The sequence below is a fragment of the Xenopus tropicalis genome, chromosome 1 (genome assembly GCF_000004195.4).
Source record: "Xenopus tropicalis strain Nigerian chromosome 1, UCB_Xtro_10.0, whole genome shotgun sequence".
NCBI lineage: Eukaryota > Metazoa > Chordata > Amphibia > Anura > Pipidae > Xenopus > Xenopus tropicalis.
In genome coordinates, this window is record NC_030677.2 from 168,647,557 (window position 1) to 168,663,988 (window position 16,432).

A 16,432-nucleotide genomic window follows, 5' to 3' on the forward strand; every position below is an offset into this window, starting at 1 on the left:
TAGTGCTGTTTAATAGTCATGGGCATGTTTTTTCACACAAAAGGGAGTATCACATTGTTGGGGCTGAAAATCTTGAATGTTTTAATAGATTGGGAAATAAAAAAATAAAGATGTTTGAGACAATTTCTGTTGACTCCCCCAGAAACTCAGCAGCTTTGACTTGCCAAATTTTGTCTGCCCACTTTTAGCTTTTTTTTTTTTTATAAATCTTGACTATTCAAGGTTACGGAGAATATTCTTGAGTATATTCACCTTTGCAGTTTTTGGCACATTTTTCCACAAATTGTACAAAAAATCAAGTCAACTTTTGATAACTCAGTTTATTCATAAATATATATAAAACCATTATTTCCATCCATTGTATTACTCTTGTATCTCTCCCTTGAACAAACCATTCATTAGGCAGAACCTTGCACAGTCACTTATTAGCCTATAACATGAGCTGACAAAATAGTGGTACAGGTATTGGACCCCTTATCCAGAAACCCGTTATCCAGAAAGTTCCGAATTACGGAATGCCCGTCTCCCATAGACTCCATTTTAATCAAATAATTCAGAATTTTAAAACTGATTTCCTTTTTCTATGTAGAAATAAAACAGAACCTTGTAATTGATTTCAACTAAGATATAATTAATCCTTATTGGATGCAAAACAATCCTATTGGGTTTAATTCATGTTTTATTGATTTTTTAGTAGACTTATGGTATTGAGATCCAAATTACGGAAAGACCCCTTATCCGAAATACCCTTGGTCCCGAGCATTCTGGATAATGGGTCCTATACCTGTATATCCATTAAGTAAAATGTTGAATTTTATTTTGATTGTTACCTCCCTTGACCTGCCTTTTGATATACTGCACTTTCATGTATTTACAAGTCAATATCACCTCCACTCCTTGCTATACCTAAGTTGTTGAGGGTATATGAGTTTGTCTTCATGCACAAAGGGCTGAGAGAATTAGGTATGTTGTTATCAAAAACTGTTTAAACAAAGACAAGTATATTGTTTTTCTTGCAACAATCATTTTGAAATGTCTAGAAAATATGTTTATTTCATACAGTGACATTTCTTCTCTACCCCTGAAAAATTCCAATGTTTTAACATAATTTTCTTTTTGTTGACGTCTGAAAACATCATTAGAGTCATGAAACAATGATATTATAAATGCATGATAATATCTACACAACAATTTCACTCAATTGTGATAACATCTTTCCCACATAAAGTTAAAAATACGCTCTTCCCTTGCCAAACATCCCTTCATACATGCCTTTCCCTAGTCCATTATAGCACACTGGACACAGTATTGACCTCTCTACCAGATGCAAAAGGGAGCTTCATGTACTAAATAAACACACCTGCAAACAGTAAAATGTATATTCCCCACAAAAAAGGCTCAAAATATTATAAATAATAAAATAAACAAGGCACAACAGAACTATAATTATAACGTAACTCTTTATAATTATGTATTATTATTATTTTTATTATTACAATTGTTTAATTGTTCTATTACAATTTATAAATTATAAATCAATAATTTGGCAAGTGTATTGTAGACTACTGTTTAACTGAAATAATTATATCTTTCACTCTTCTGCCTTATTTGGGTGCCCTAATATTTTGTTCCCTTGAGTATTTTCAATTAGTGTCATTTCCTGAGTATTATGCGAGCATATGCAGCTGTTCTGATTACTGAACATGAACATGAAGTTCTAAACAAGCATGCATTAATTATACTGATATTTACAAAAGACTGGAGACCACACTTGTTGCAAAAGAAATGCATCTCTTCCTTGGTGTTTAATTGTGTATATCTTTGTATATCGTTTTGAGTGCATTTCTGACCTTGGTCGGAAGTGCAATGCTATTAGGAACAAAAGGTCAATGTAAAGGTCAATGTAAAGGTATTTATTTATATTTAGTTTCCACAAAATGTGTTTGTCACACGATTTTTTAGTTTTTTTTTTTTTTTATGCAACCGCAACTTTTTTTTTGACGCACAACAAATTTCGGCTGCAAATTTTCTCTGAAGTTTTGTGAAACAATTCGCCAATGGTAAAATGCGGAAATTCGCTGTGAATCTATGCCTGGGGAAAAAATTCACTGATCACTATTTATATTTATTTAGAACTGGAACTTGAAATCTATGGTGCTTTGCACATTCGTCAATGTAATCAGAAGCCAATAAACCTGGCTATATTTATTTAGTCGGTGAGGGGAAATCCACACAGACTCGGGATAACATATAAATGCCACCTGCTTCAAGGTGCCATGCAAACCACCTTGGCATCATATGTTTCTATATATTTATCAACAGGAAGCACTGTTATCATGCATCAGTGTGCTTTCAGGAAAACATTCTGGTTGAATGCCTACTTATGATGCACCTATTTATGGCAATGAAAATCAACGACATTGAGTCACAGTCGTTAAAGAGATACTGTCATGATTTGTATGGTGTACTTTCTATTTCCAAATGACACTGTTTACATAGCAAATGTGCATTGTGTGTGAGTCTGAGCTTTCAGAAGAAGCCAGAGCTATAGAAATGCTTTCAGATAACCTGTTTCTCCTACTCAGTGTACTGGAGGAGTCATGACTTGGCTAAGCTGGACTTGGATATTTACAATTTAGTGCTATTCTCATATCTACCACTAGGGGCCACTAGGTACGAATCTGAATCACAAAATCCGATTATTTATGTTAATCGCAAATGTCAAGAAAATTCTTTCCATTTGAATATGAAAATTTCGTATTTACGATCCAAAATTTTCGCATTGAAACAATAGTTTGCAATAGTCACAAAATGTTCGTATCCGAACAATCGTAAATGGCGCAAAAACCTTTCTGACTCTAAACCTTCAGTGCATGATTTTGGAAGCCTCCCATAGGACTCAATGGCACTCTGCAGCTCCAACCTGGCCCAAGGAAAGTCTCCCATAGGGCTCAATGGCACTCTGCAGCTCCAACCTGGCCCAAGGAAAGTCTCCCATAGGGCTCAATGGCACTCTGCAGCTCCAACCTGGCCCAAGGAAAGTCTCCCATAGGGCTCAATGGCACTCTGCAGCTCCAACCTGGCCCAAGGAAAGTCTCCCATAGGGCTCAATGGCACTCTGCAGCTCCAACCCGGCCCAAGGAAAGTCTCCCATAGGGCTCAATGGCACTCTGCAGCTCCAACCCGGCCCAAGGAAAGTCTCCCATAGGGCTCAATGGCACTCTGCAGCTCCAACCCGGCCCAAGGAAAGTCTCCCATAGGGCTCAATGGCACTCTGCAGCTCCAACCCGGCCCAAGGAAAGTCTCCCATAGGGCTCAATGGCACTCTGCAGCTCCAACCCGGCCCAAGGAAAGTCTCCCATAGGGCTCAATGGCACTCTGCAGCTCCAACCTGGCCCAAGGGAAGCCTCCCATAGGACTCAATGGCACTCTGCAGCTCCAACCTGGCCCAAGGAAAGTCTCCCATAGGGCTCAATGGCACTCTGCAGCTCCAACCTGGCCCAAGGAAAGTCTCCCATAGGGTTCAATGGCACTCTGCAGCTCCAACCTGGCCCAAGAAAAGTCACAATACCGAAGCTTGAATGAATCTGAAACTTTCGTACTCGGTGCGACAAATACGATTTTGTCGCACAAATTTTCACAAAGTACGAAAAGGTAGTGCAAATTAATGAAAAAAAAAATGCAAAAAATACGCACAGTTCTAAAACTTAGAAAAAATACAAAATTTTTGTATTCGGTCTCAATCGTACTGATGACTGTGCCCCTAGGTGTAACACATGAGCATTTTTAGCACTACAGGTGTCAGGGAACTTCTATCTTGCTACATTCCCAAAGGGAGGGGGTGATATCACTCGAACTTACAGTACAGCAGTAAAGAGTGACTAAAGTTTATCAATGCACATGACTAAGGGAACCTGGGAAATTAACATGTCTAGCCCCGTGCAGATTTCAAAACTGAATAAAAAAATGTGTTTGCTCTGTTAAATGTATTACACTGCAGGATTCTGCAGCCGTATTAACTGATTAAAAAAGCTTTTTGAAAAAAAATTGGTTTCCCATTATAGTATACCTTTAAGATTACTGTTATAAGCATCTCAATGTGTTATGTAACATCATCCTAAAGTATTTTCTGATAATATAGAGTGGTTGTGTTTTTGTAGTTATCATTATCATATTGTTTTAAATGGCAAAATATATAAAACACTTCTATAAAAGATGTAGGTACACTTGCCAAGGTGCCTAATTATAGGGTAATAAAATTAAAAGGTCATTAAAATACAACATTTTTGCTATATTATAGTTCCATTTCGGAAATTACAGTTTGCCTTATAAGGATCTTTAAGATGTTAAGGCTTTGTTGTTGAGTGCTGGAGCAGTATGACTAAATTAATGCACATAATTAAAGACATCTGGGATCAAGGCTAGAGGACACTAGAAATGCCTTTATTGTATTAAATTCACTCTCAGAAAAGCTCATAAAGGACTGTCAAGACTGACTTTAAATCAGAACAGTGTTAGACTTTATTTATGATGACACCTCTGGGGAAACAGCAAATTGATGCTCAGATTATGTGCATCTTATTAGTTGAATCAGAGAATATTAGCAAAGTTTTATGGACCAGGAATATGTTTAACAGATTACATTAAAAAAATATTTATACTGTAATAAAACCAAAATCAAGGTCTGTTTTACATGTTTTATGAAATGGCAGGCCAGATCCCAAGGAATGAAAGGGTAAGTTAATTATACTTGGAAATAGACATGGCATGGAGCTGTCCAGATAATTAAAACAAGGTTTTTCTGATATTTCTGGATAAAAAGTTATTCAATTTCACATATTAGCTTTAATGCAACTGTTAGCCAGTGGCACAGTTCTGTGAACTAAATAAAAAAATGTAACTACTGGTGCCACATGTAACAACTTCGTTTTAGAAACGGCATAAATTGAATTTAAACATGTTGCTAATTTATAAAGTTATAGTGAGCTAAGTCACTTTGGGGTGCCAAAAGGTTAGGCACCCCCAAGTGACTTTAATCGCTTACCTTGTACCCCGGGCTGGTGCCCCTGTTCGGAGAAAACCGCACCAGCCCGGGGTACCTGTAGCGAGCGCTTCCTCCTTCTGTGTTCACTCTGTTGGCAAAATCCCTGGGCCGGTGCATGTGCATTAGAGTGAAAAGCCGACTTTGATGTTTAAGTTCGTTTTTTCACTCTACTGCACATGCGCAATCGCGAAAAAGGAAGAGGAAGCGCTCGCTGCAGGTACCCCAAGCTGGTGCTGTTCTCTCCTAACAGGGGCACAAGGTAAGCGATTAAAGTCACTTGGGGATTCCTAACATTTTGGCACCCCAAGTGATTTAGCCTTTCCTTCTCCTTTAAAGGACAGGGGAATAGACAGGGCTATAGGGGTCACCTATGTTCTTCCTCTAGTTCATCCTCATGAATACACTGTTGCTAAGGTGCAGGCTTCCCACTTGGGCTACTATTCTTTGACCTGTTGTAACTATAACAATAATGTTTATACATTTGTTATGAATCTCAAGTGCACCCCTTATGATATAATGTTAAAGACTATACCACCTATATACACAACCATTTATAAATTAACTCTTTTCTTTCTCCCCATTTATTGACAAATATTTTCAATCAAACAATAAAAGACTTATCCCTTCCCATAATCCTCCCACCTCCATCAACTACTGGCAAAGAAGCGGGACCATTTTTGAAAAGGGTCCCTATTTCATTTTATTATAACAGTCAGTAATAACATGAAGGGGTGGGAAGTTACTGAATAGCTCCACACACCTCACCAATAGGAAGGCATATGTGCCACTACGTTTTGAATGTTGCATGAAGTTTCTTCCTGCAGAAAACTTGATGAGCGATGTCAGAAAACAAAGCACCGTGTATGCCTTCCCATTGGGGATTCACTTTATTGCCCTTGGGAAGGCATTTTGAGGAGATTAGTTGGCCGCGGTAGCCAAGATATCCCACATACGACTAATCTACCTGTAGGCCATGGCCCTTAGGCCACTTAAACATACCCCTTCTACCAATACCACATATTTGTTTCATTTTAGGTAGAGGTCCAATTGATTTCCTTCATTGTCAGAAGCCTCTTTCCTGCTGTGCCAGGTGGATGCAAATGTCCCCATACAACTATAATATAAAATAACAAATTTTAATGTGTTTCCCCCCTTTCATTCTCTGCAGCTCTAGTTTATTATTACTATGAGGCCAAAGAAGGTAATTTCCTAGCTGAAATTAGATGAAATAGTTTAACCAAAGCAGCTTTCACAGATTTCTCCTGATGTTACAGTCAGGCAGCTGTTCCATCTCAAGGGGAGAAGGCTCTTAGTGTATTGGTCAGTAAATATGTCAGTAAGCACTGCCAGATGTAATAAGAGTAATTGTGCGTATTCTGTGTCTTCAATTAAATTGTACTTGTTTCCTTTTGTCTTTCTTTTTTGATTCCTCAAATGTTCCCTCCTATAATGACACTTGTTATTTTGTTCTTGCTTTTATTTTAGTCATCTTGTATATGCTATCTGGCTTTCAGTATATTTTACTGTTTTCTTTATCCTCTTCATTAGCATTCTTTACCCTTTTATTGCATTCTAAAAATAGCAACAGGGCTTTTTTGTAACAACAATAATGCAGTTAAAAAAGTATGTTTTTTAAAGATAATGTGGGCTTAATGTTAACATTCCCCAGCACTAAAGCCCTTTTATGCAATTCTTTCATATCCATCCAAGCTACGTGAAATGCCAAAGAATTTTTTTTTACATGTCATCTGATGTTTTCTGAAATCAACAAACACCTAAAATATTTATGTGAACTAGATTTTATGATATGATAGAGTAACAAGACCTATTTTTATTTTATCTTCTCTTTCTTACACTCTTTTCAATGGCATTTCCCATGATAAGCACACCAAAAGAATAGCAATTGCCTTTCTTGTCAGATTTGTTTTGTCAGTTCTGAATGCTGAGCCTTGCTTTGCCATTTTCAAGGTCTCTTTCAATCTTTGGAGCACAGCTGGAGCTTCAATCAGGCGTTCACTCCATGAAGAAGTTGGCAGTTGATCTCGAACCAACTATGTGGAAGATATATAATATATTTCACAGTACACAGAGGAATACCCCTTTCATTTCATCAGCAAGAAAGACAATATCACTTATGAATTCCTGTCTGCAAAATATGTCCCCTTCTCTGTAGGGATATGAACACTTGGAAATGAACTAAACTGACCTTTGGTTGTCAGGATGATTTGATTTTAACAGATCTACAATAAAAATCATTTTTCAGTTGCCATGAAAGGTTCTGTGTTTAAATTCAACAACTGTTTACTTTCAATTTGACATCACAAAACCCCACTTCTAAAAAATGAATGGGCAAGTTATTTCCCAGACATGTCACTAAAGCCTATTGTTTTTCACATGATCTGTTGTAAATCCTGTGTACACAACGTCTCTGTGGCTTTATTTTATTTGCCACCTAACCAGACAGCCCTGGGAATAATTCACAAGGGATTTAGCCCTTAAATCTTCTGTATGTTTAGCTGATTCCTACTGCTTATTGTGCTGAGCCAGTGGCATAATTGGAGGTCAGATTAAAGAGAAAAAAAAACGATTGGCAAATAGTAAATAAAGCCTAATTGATGTAAAATAACATATAATCCTGTATTTGGTTTTACTTTTTTACTATGCAGAAAAGCAGTTGATTGTTTTGTGGAAGTGTCCTTCTAAAGTAACCATTAGGATATTTAGGATGTCCCAGCGTTGCAGTAGTCATTTTGGCTTTGCTTGGACCGTAGCTTTCTGTGACAATATTGCAGTAAAGTGATGACTAATCCATAGGAAAAAGATGCACAAAGCATTGATTACTTTAGCTAAAATAAACAATACCTCAAATCAATAGTCCTCTTCCAGGAATTCATGAAGTATGTCAAAAGTAGGTAAAGGAAAATGCTTAGTCTTGTACACTTCAGTAATAGATCTCTTGGTAAAGCAAGTAATAAGCATCCACCGTATAAAGTAATATTTTTTATGTGTGCCTTAATATAGACAAATATATAATATATAATATAGACAAACAATTCATTTTACCTCTCAAGTATTTCCACTACATATGCTGCTCTGTGAAGCTATGTTGAAGAGTGAATTTCCATGGCTCTGATCTTTTGGGGTCAATGTACCAAGGTGATTAAGAATTTTTCCATACTCAGACAGATTTGTCTATAAAACTCACATTGCAATTAGCCCCATAATCTCAGTAATACCCATACAATTTTATCTTATCTTCAGTTTATTCAGTAAATTCAGACAATGTGGGGCCCAACCGCTTTTATGGTGATTGCAAAAAGAGAAATTTGTCACCCACAGTTAAGTCTGCACTACTTGTATGTATGTATGTATAACTTTATTTATAAAGCGCCACTGTACAGTCTTACAATATACAAAATTACACACAGGGAGAACAAGTGTTATAATAAATACAATAAATAAGTATAAATACACAGGGAATAAGTGCCATGTGGTATGAGACACAGTAGGAAGGAGGTCCCTGCCCCGTAGAGCTTACAGTCTAACTTCATAATTCTTCCCAGAATGTTTTCCCACTGGAAGAAAGAAGATTTAATCTCCCCATCTGTCATTACCCTTAAGGGCCAATTTCCTTATTAATCATATATAACATACATAATTCTCTATAAAACAATAGGATATTAGTGATGGGCGGAATAATTTGCCAGGCATGGATTTGCAGCGAATTTCAGCTTTCCGCCATTTTTTCTCAAAACAGGCGCAGAAAAATTTGCAGTGTGTCAAAAAATTGAGGGCTGCGTAAAAAAATTGTCATCTGTGTCAAAATATTGTCACCAGCATCAAAATAAATTGTAATGCTCTTTAAAAATTGACGCGCTTTTTCTTCGTTTCGCTCATTTTTTGCCATTTCATATCTGGATGTTCAGGGTATGCAACCATTTATTGTATAATGCGCACATGAACACACCATTTTCAACCAGTATGCCTTTTTTAGTGTGGAAGGAAATGTAAGTTATGTTAGTGCTATATAAATATGTGTTGTTAAAGGGAATGTTCACCTTCATATGATAGTCTAAATTTGAACAGCCCCTGTCATAAAAAAAATTACATTATCTTTATTATTTAAATTTAGTTTTCAAGCTACACACCAGGATCTTTGCTCTCTCAGTAGAGGCAGGCAGCCAAATGAAAAAGTTGAACTGATTACTGAGCAGGCCTTCGCTTTCCTGCTTCATTTACATATGTGCAATACAATTGGCTGGCAAGGTTTTACCAATCCAATCAACGCAAGGCAAATTAAGCCAGAGAGGGAAGGTGTGTGCAGTAACCATTTCAGTGTCAACTTCCTAGTTTGGGTAGAATGCAAGTTGGTGTCGGCGATCCCTTCAGAACAGAGAGGAGAGAGCAGAGGAGAGAGTGTTACAGCAGCGATGATACTGGTCTATAGCTTCAAAACTAAACATTTTATATAATAAAGGGGAATTTCAAAAATTTTAATGTGCAGTCTGGTGTGTATTGTATCTGTGCATATGTGCACACTTATGTACATGTGTATTAGTATGAAAATGACTAAGTACAAGGTAATTGCATGGGTAATTGAACATTCACTGTTATGCACTGTGCATTCTGTTTGCACTGTATGAATAAAGTATGATGCAGGTATAGAGCCTGTTATCCAGAATGCTCAGGACAAAGGGTTTCTCCATAATTAGGATCTCCATACTTTAACTACTGACTTAAGTCTACAAAAATTTATTTAAACGTGAATTAAGTAGAATTGTTTTGCCTCCTATAAGAATTTATTATATCTTAGTTAGGATGAAGTACAAGGTACTGTTTTTTTTATTACAGAGATAAAGGAAATCATTTTCAAAAATTTGACTTATTAAAAAGTCTATGGGAGATGGCCTTTCCGTAATTTGGAACTTTATGGGTAAAGGGTTTCCACATAACAGATTATCGGTTCCCATAACTGCAATACAAACAAGCAACAGCGCCAACATATATATATAAAACCAGTTAATGACATTAGTTTAGTTGTGTTCCCTGAGACAAGTAGCAAGTGCAGAAAATCAATTCATTTACAAGCACAAAATTTGATTACAAAAAAAAAAAAAAATCTCTTTGCCCTTTTATTAGGTAGCACAATAGTGGACACTCATCAACATGAGCAGAATTGAAAACATGTAGAAGAGCAACCGGATACACAGCAGGTTAAACTAGATTTTTGTTTTATCGAAGGCATTATCTTTCATGCTTCATGGTTACGCTTTCACAAAAGCCTGATAATGAAAATAGTAAAGAGGGCAGATTAAGGAGGGGGGAGCAGGGCACGGAGGAAGTTTCTTTAAGGTTTCTATTCAGTGACTGATAAACACACCGCAGAGGAAAAACATGTCTAGAGGGGATTGTAAGGCTATAATTAGCACAGGAAAATTGCATTTGCTGTCTCTGAACAAAAACTATGTTTCTGATAAATGCTGTGTCTTTTCTTTGGTTTGATGTGTAAAACCCATATTTCTATTTTACTTATTGGCTCAATTTAAAAAAATATGTTAGGTCACTAAATGTATGTATGTATAACTTTATTTATAAAGCGCCACAAGGGTACGCAGCGCTGTACAATCTCTCAATATACAGAATTACACACAGGGAAGACAAGTGTTATAATAAATACAATAAATAAGTATAAATACACAGGGAGTAAGTGCCATGTGGTATGAGACACAGTAGGAAGGAGGTCCCTGCCCTGTAGAGCTTACAATCTAAATGCAAAACTTCAGTGTTTAATGCCAGTAATTAAGTGAGCAAGGCACTTGTGATTCTCTTTTATATTCACAGATATTGCAGTTACACATTTTTATGCTTTTTTTCCTTAGTTAAACAAGTATATCAAATACAAAAGCAAACATATCCTTAATCTTTGAACCATGTATGCTCGACTGTTCCATGCATATGTATGCTTTCAATGAGAAATATCTTACAGTTAAAATAAAAATAAGTATATAGTCATTTTATGAAGAAATTCTTGTTTTAAAGAAGGTTTGTGAGAGTTGCCGTCCGAGCATAGAGAGATCTTTCACTGAAGCCTCCCCGCCCCCATTCACTTCTCTCACACATTCTATAAAACCAAAGCAAATGACCCTGCAGGGTCATGGGATAGCACTCATGGTTAGCTGCTTGCTTTTTTTAAGTGGCACCTGCTGAGCGCCTCTTAGTGCTGCTACAGACTTCTTGCATTAAATCACTTTTTTTTCCACATGCTTTGGAAAAAAATCCACAGGAAGCAGCCCTTTAACATGAAGCAGAACTACCGAAGAGGAAATCGAGGGAGGGAGATAGGAAACAGCTTACATTTTGTTTTATGGTTGGGAATCCTGTTCTGTATTTTTTTTGTTCTTTTTTAATTGCTAATGTAATTCCACTGTGCACTGCTTTGTGTCTGCTTTTTTCTCCTGTGCACTTTGGGTCAAATAGTGATTAGAGGGTATTTATGCCTTCAGTACAATTTAAAAGAAATGAACTAGAAATTCAAGTTAAAAAAAAAATGAAACTTTTTTCATTTGTAAAAAATGGTTTTCAAAGATTTTTTTTTTAATTTTCACTATATATTTGATGCCTCTCTTTCCAGTAATTTCAGTTGAGATATATTTCAGTCACTAATATCTCTTAATTGCTTTATAGTTCTGAGAATTGCCAGCTAATTTTATTTTTGACATTACAAGGACATGCCGAGGTTTCCGTTGTAGGAAACAATAATGAAAATCAGTCTTGTAAAAAGTAAATGTTATTATTGAACGGGTAAATTGTTTAGTTCTATAATGGAATTTGTTTTAAAGTGTTGCATCATAAATTAAGTAGATTTTATCAATATCTTGCATGTGTTTTCTAAACAAAAATAGAAAATAGTGAGTAACCCTGGAGACTAGAAAATCCTATAGGACTAGTTAATACTGAACAGCTATAAGAATATTCCACTTAGAAGTATATTAATATGGAGTCTGCGGGGATTTAATTAATCACACAGGAAAAGGATGGAGGATGAAACAAGAGGATAATTTATGTGAGATAGAAAGGTATCTAATTTTACAAAGACAAAGAGTGAGCTTTCTGTTGTGATTGCTTTCAACCTTTACTCTGTGTTCTGGATAGGAAAAGGTTTCAGAGGGAATGTTATGTTGCCAAGGGTCAATAATATTCAACAGACAATATAGAACATTATAGATGTTGTGAAGATGTGCCCTTTGCTCACCTCTTTGTTTAATTTACTAAGCAAACTGACCAAACAGAATACCAAATAGAATTGTATTTCCAGTAGAATGAATGTTTGGCAGCAATTAGTGCATACAGTGCTATAGTTGGATACACTGATTTTACTGATAAGAAAAAAGCAATTTAGTTCTCCAGGGCCACCTGCTAATTCAAGTATAACAAATTGAGGGAGTGCAACAACTTTACAAGTTTTGTGAAACAACAGCAAAATTATCAAAACGGCAGAAAATTCGGGAAACGCGGGTGCCGAGTGACTTTTTTGATGTATTAAAAGCAATTAAACAGTTGTAAATTCCTCTCATGTTTAAGAATGGGAAGACAAGCTTTGCTGATCAATGCTCCTTTGCATGGAACTTTTCACTATGGACTTACTTACAGAGCAGATAAAGAGGACCAAGTAAAGGGTTATCTTACCAACTGTTCTGTCTTAACATCAGGCAGGTTACATGGCAGAATTATGAAACTGTATTTCCAGTTTGCTAATGACCCAGTGCATGCTCTATATAGGGCTGACATGCTTTATGATTGACTGACGGATTTTTTTTGGCTGATCGAGTGCAATCACACAGGTAGATCTACCAAATGGCCCAGTGGGAGCCCAACACATGTACTTGCAACTTGATTGAATATATGAAAAAAATGAGGTGTGTCTCCAGATTAACTTTTCCCTGCCATAGTAACAGGCCTGGACTGGGATTCAAATTAGACCTTGGCATTTCAAGCACAAAGAGTAGTACAAAGAGAATCCACAGATTGCCAGTCTGGGCCTGTACATACTACATTGTGCCTTTGTGTTTCGTTTTGTAAGGAAAACCCCAGCTCTTTACCTGTATCCGTCTTAGTTCATTTCAGTGAAAACATAGACAATAAGAATCCATTGCATGAAAATGCAACACAAATGTAGTGAGAAACTCTAGGTGAGTAACATGCATATGCTCAACCACTTATAGAGAAATATCTTATCAGTTTAGAGAAAATATAAGGAATATGTAATACTGACTTCTGCAACTGCTTACCTGGCTCATACAAATCATGACCACTTAAAGGGAAGTAAATGTTATTCATTGGAAATTACTTTCTCATGCTCAAACCAGAAATTCTGGACACATAATAACTGTTTTAAACTTTATTAGAAGACCTGGCTAGTGATGAGAAAATTTTTTCAGCAGGCATGGATTTGCAGAGAATTTTCGCATTTCGCCATTGGCAAATTGTTTTGTGAAACTTCCGAGAAAATATACCACAGAAAAATTCGTAATGCATCAAAAAAAAGTTGTGGTCGCATCAAAATTAGAGCGATTCCGCAAAAAAAGTGTAAGCATGTCAAACATGGGCGCAGTCATGTCAAAAAAGGACGCAGTTGCTGCAAAAAAAAGGCACAGTTGCGGCAAAATGGGTGCAGATAGCAAAAAAAAAAAAATCCAGCGACAAACATGTTTCACAGATTTTTCAACGTTGTGCAGATTTTCCGACGTTTTGCACATTTTTCAGCAAAGCAAAACGGGACAGAGTCACTCATCACTAAACCTGGCACTTTAAGTTTTTTTTGAAAAATAAAACAACCATTTTAGTCCATAGGAATGATGAAGGTGAGGTGACATAGAGCAGGTCATTTGCTAGGGGGACAAGGAGTAAGGAGAAACAGCACCCTCTGAAATGTATATCTCAGCACAATGGGGACAGACAATTGAACCAAAAATTCACCTTTAAACAAAATCTGCCCAAAGTGGATTCTTTCCTTCCCAACTTAAATTTTCTTGTATATATGCTCTTACATTAATTAGGAATAATGACCAGGAGCAAGTTACCTGGAACCAATAAGTGAAAACTTTACGCTCCAATCAAAAATTTTGCCCCAGACAGACTTGTATTAAAGGAAAGGAACGCATCAGACCTCAGAAAACAACCCTTGATGAGGCCCATTCTATGAGTAGGCAATAAGGAGTCAATTGACATGTCAGTTGCCATGTCTTTAGAAACATCACAACAGATAACAAGGTCAGTAATTAAGCATCATGCATAAGTTATATCACTGTCAAGATGAAAAAGTGCCCTCCAAGCTGAGATTCTAGCCTGGTCACAACAGCAGAATAACACACTTCAACGTGTTTTAAATTCTTCCATCTCTATACAAACACTTACTCAGCCCTTCAGGTTGTAAGCAAGATAACAAGTTAAGTCAAAATGAAGCCATTTCTTCACACAGCCAGCTGCCCTACCCACACGCCTGTTCTTCACCAAACTACAAAAGGTCTAAACAGATTTGTAATCTAACAAAAATTTCTAATTTAAGTGAAAAACTAACTTTTGACCTCACTTGGCTTCCATCATGTGTTCCTCTATCTATTCCTTCCTTCTCTATAATCTCTCTTCCATCCAGCATGTTTGTCCTGACTACTATGTTATAGAGAACATCACAAGCCAAGATCATATCACAAACTGTGCTGAGTGAGTACCGTAGCACTCCTCCTAAAAACATAAACAAAAGAACATTTGTGTAGGATTACCAAATCTATGCTCAGTCACATTTCTTATGCTTCTGTATGCTGTGTAATATCTTTTCTGGGCTTCATCCAGGGGATTTAGAACTGGGTTTAGTTGCCAAGGGCAACAACAATAACCAGCACCCTATATGTAAAGATAACATTTTTTCCTTTTATTTTTAAAAGAAAGATTGTCTTCATCATCCAAAATTAGTGATGAACAAAAATTTTCTCATTTTTCTGCATTTCACCATTGGTGAATTATTTTGTGAAACGGCTGCAAAAATGTGGAGCGAAAAAAAATTGAAGGGTACAGAGAAATATGGTTACTCAAAAAAGTCACAGTCATGTCAAAAAAGTCACAGTCATGTCAAAAAAGTCATGGTTGTGTAAAAAAAATTGTGCGGTAGTTGGATTCTGCAAATTTTCTACTCTTTCGCAAATTTTTCAGCAGTTTGCTGAAAGCTAAATGGGGCAGATTTGCTCATCACTATTCAAAATGATTTTGCTTACCTAAAAGGTGATTTCAGCATATTCAAATTGCTGCTAGATGGATGACTGGGGGAAAACGTAGGAGTCATGTAGGACTGCCTGGGAAATTTACAAATACATTCATAATGAACAAATAATTATCACACACCATCTGTGCATACAGATTTTGATGTCGGTACAGTCAATAGCCCTTAAAATTGTAAAAGTGTAGATACCCATTTTAACTTGCTGCCAGCCTTGAGCATCATTAGTGAAATTAACATATGTTGAATAGCAGAGATCACTTGAAGAAGGGTGAGAACACGATGGCTGTGAAATCCCATCACGCTAGGCTAAGGTTTGGAAGTTCCCACTACCAATCAATTCAGCAAGAGTTAGAAGTTTTGTTAGACCAGGGATGGCTTGACTTAATATGCCCTGCTTAAAATTCCTGGTAATTCCATTTTCCTCCATCGTAACCTAATAAAAAATTAAGAGTAAAAACTCTCTGTTAGATTTTTTTTTCTCAGCCTCAAAACGCCGCACAAGCCACACAGCCCCTGACTATGGTGTTTTTCAGCCTAGTATTGGTGACGTAGCAAATCCCGTTTCCATGGTGCTAATAGTGCGAAATAGTAAAAAACGCTGCGTATTTCAGCTAGGTCTGGCAGCTGCCTTTGTGTATACATAGGAATAGCTTGCTTTGCAAATGCTGGCATATTTCAGCCAACGCTTGAAAAATCCGCGCTAAGGCGTTTTCTAGTGTATTTCCGCATTGTGTGGTTTGCTTCGAGTCTTTTCAAGTTATTTCTATGGATGATGATATCAGGCGTTTTTCAGCCGCTGAGAGAATTAGAAAATACGCAGCGTAAAAAGCCACGTGTGGCATCAGCCTAAAAAGAGCCATGATCCTTTCTGCCCCTGGTCAAACAATTGTTAAAAAATGAAACATATTTAAAATAGATGAATACATTTTTAGATATGTAAAAGGTTTAATTACATTTGAGGTGACAATTGTGTTGGATATATTGGATATAAATGTAGTCTTTCTAGATAATTAATCAACCAATTATGTTATGCAAAGTTTCAAGCTAATGCCAAATGTGGAATTGTGTTGGAATTTTGTCCAAAGAAATGTTACTTAAGCTCACTTTCTCATAAA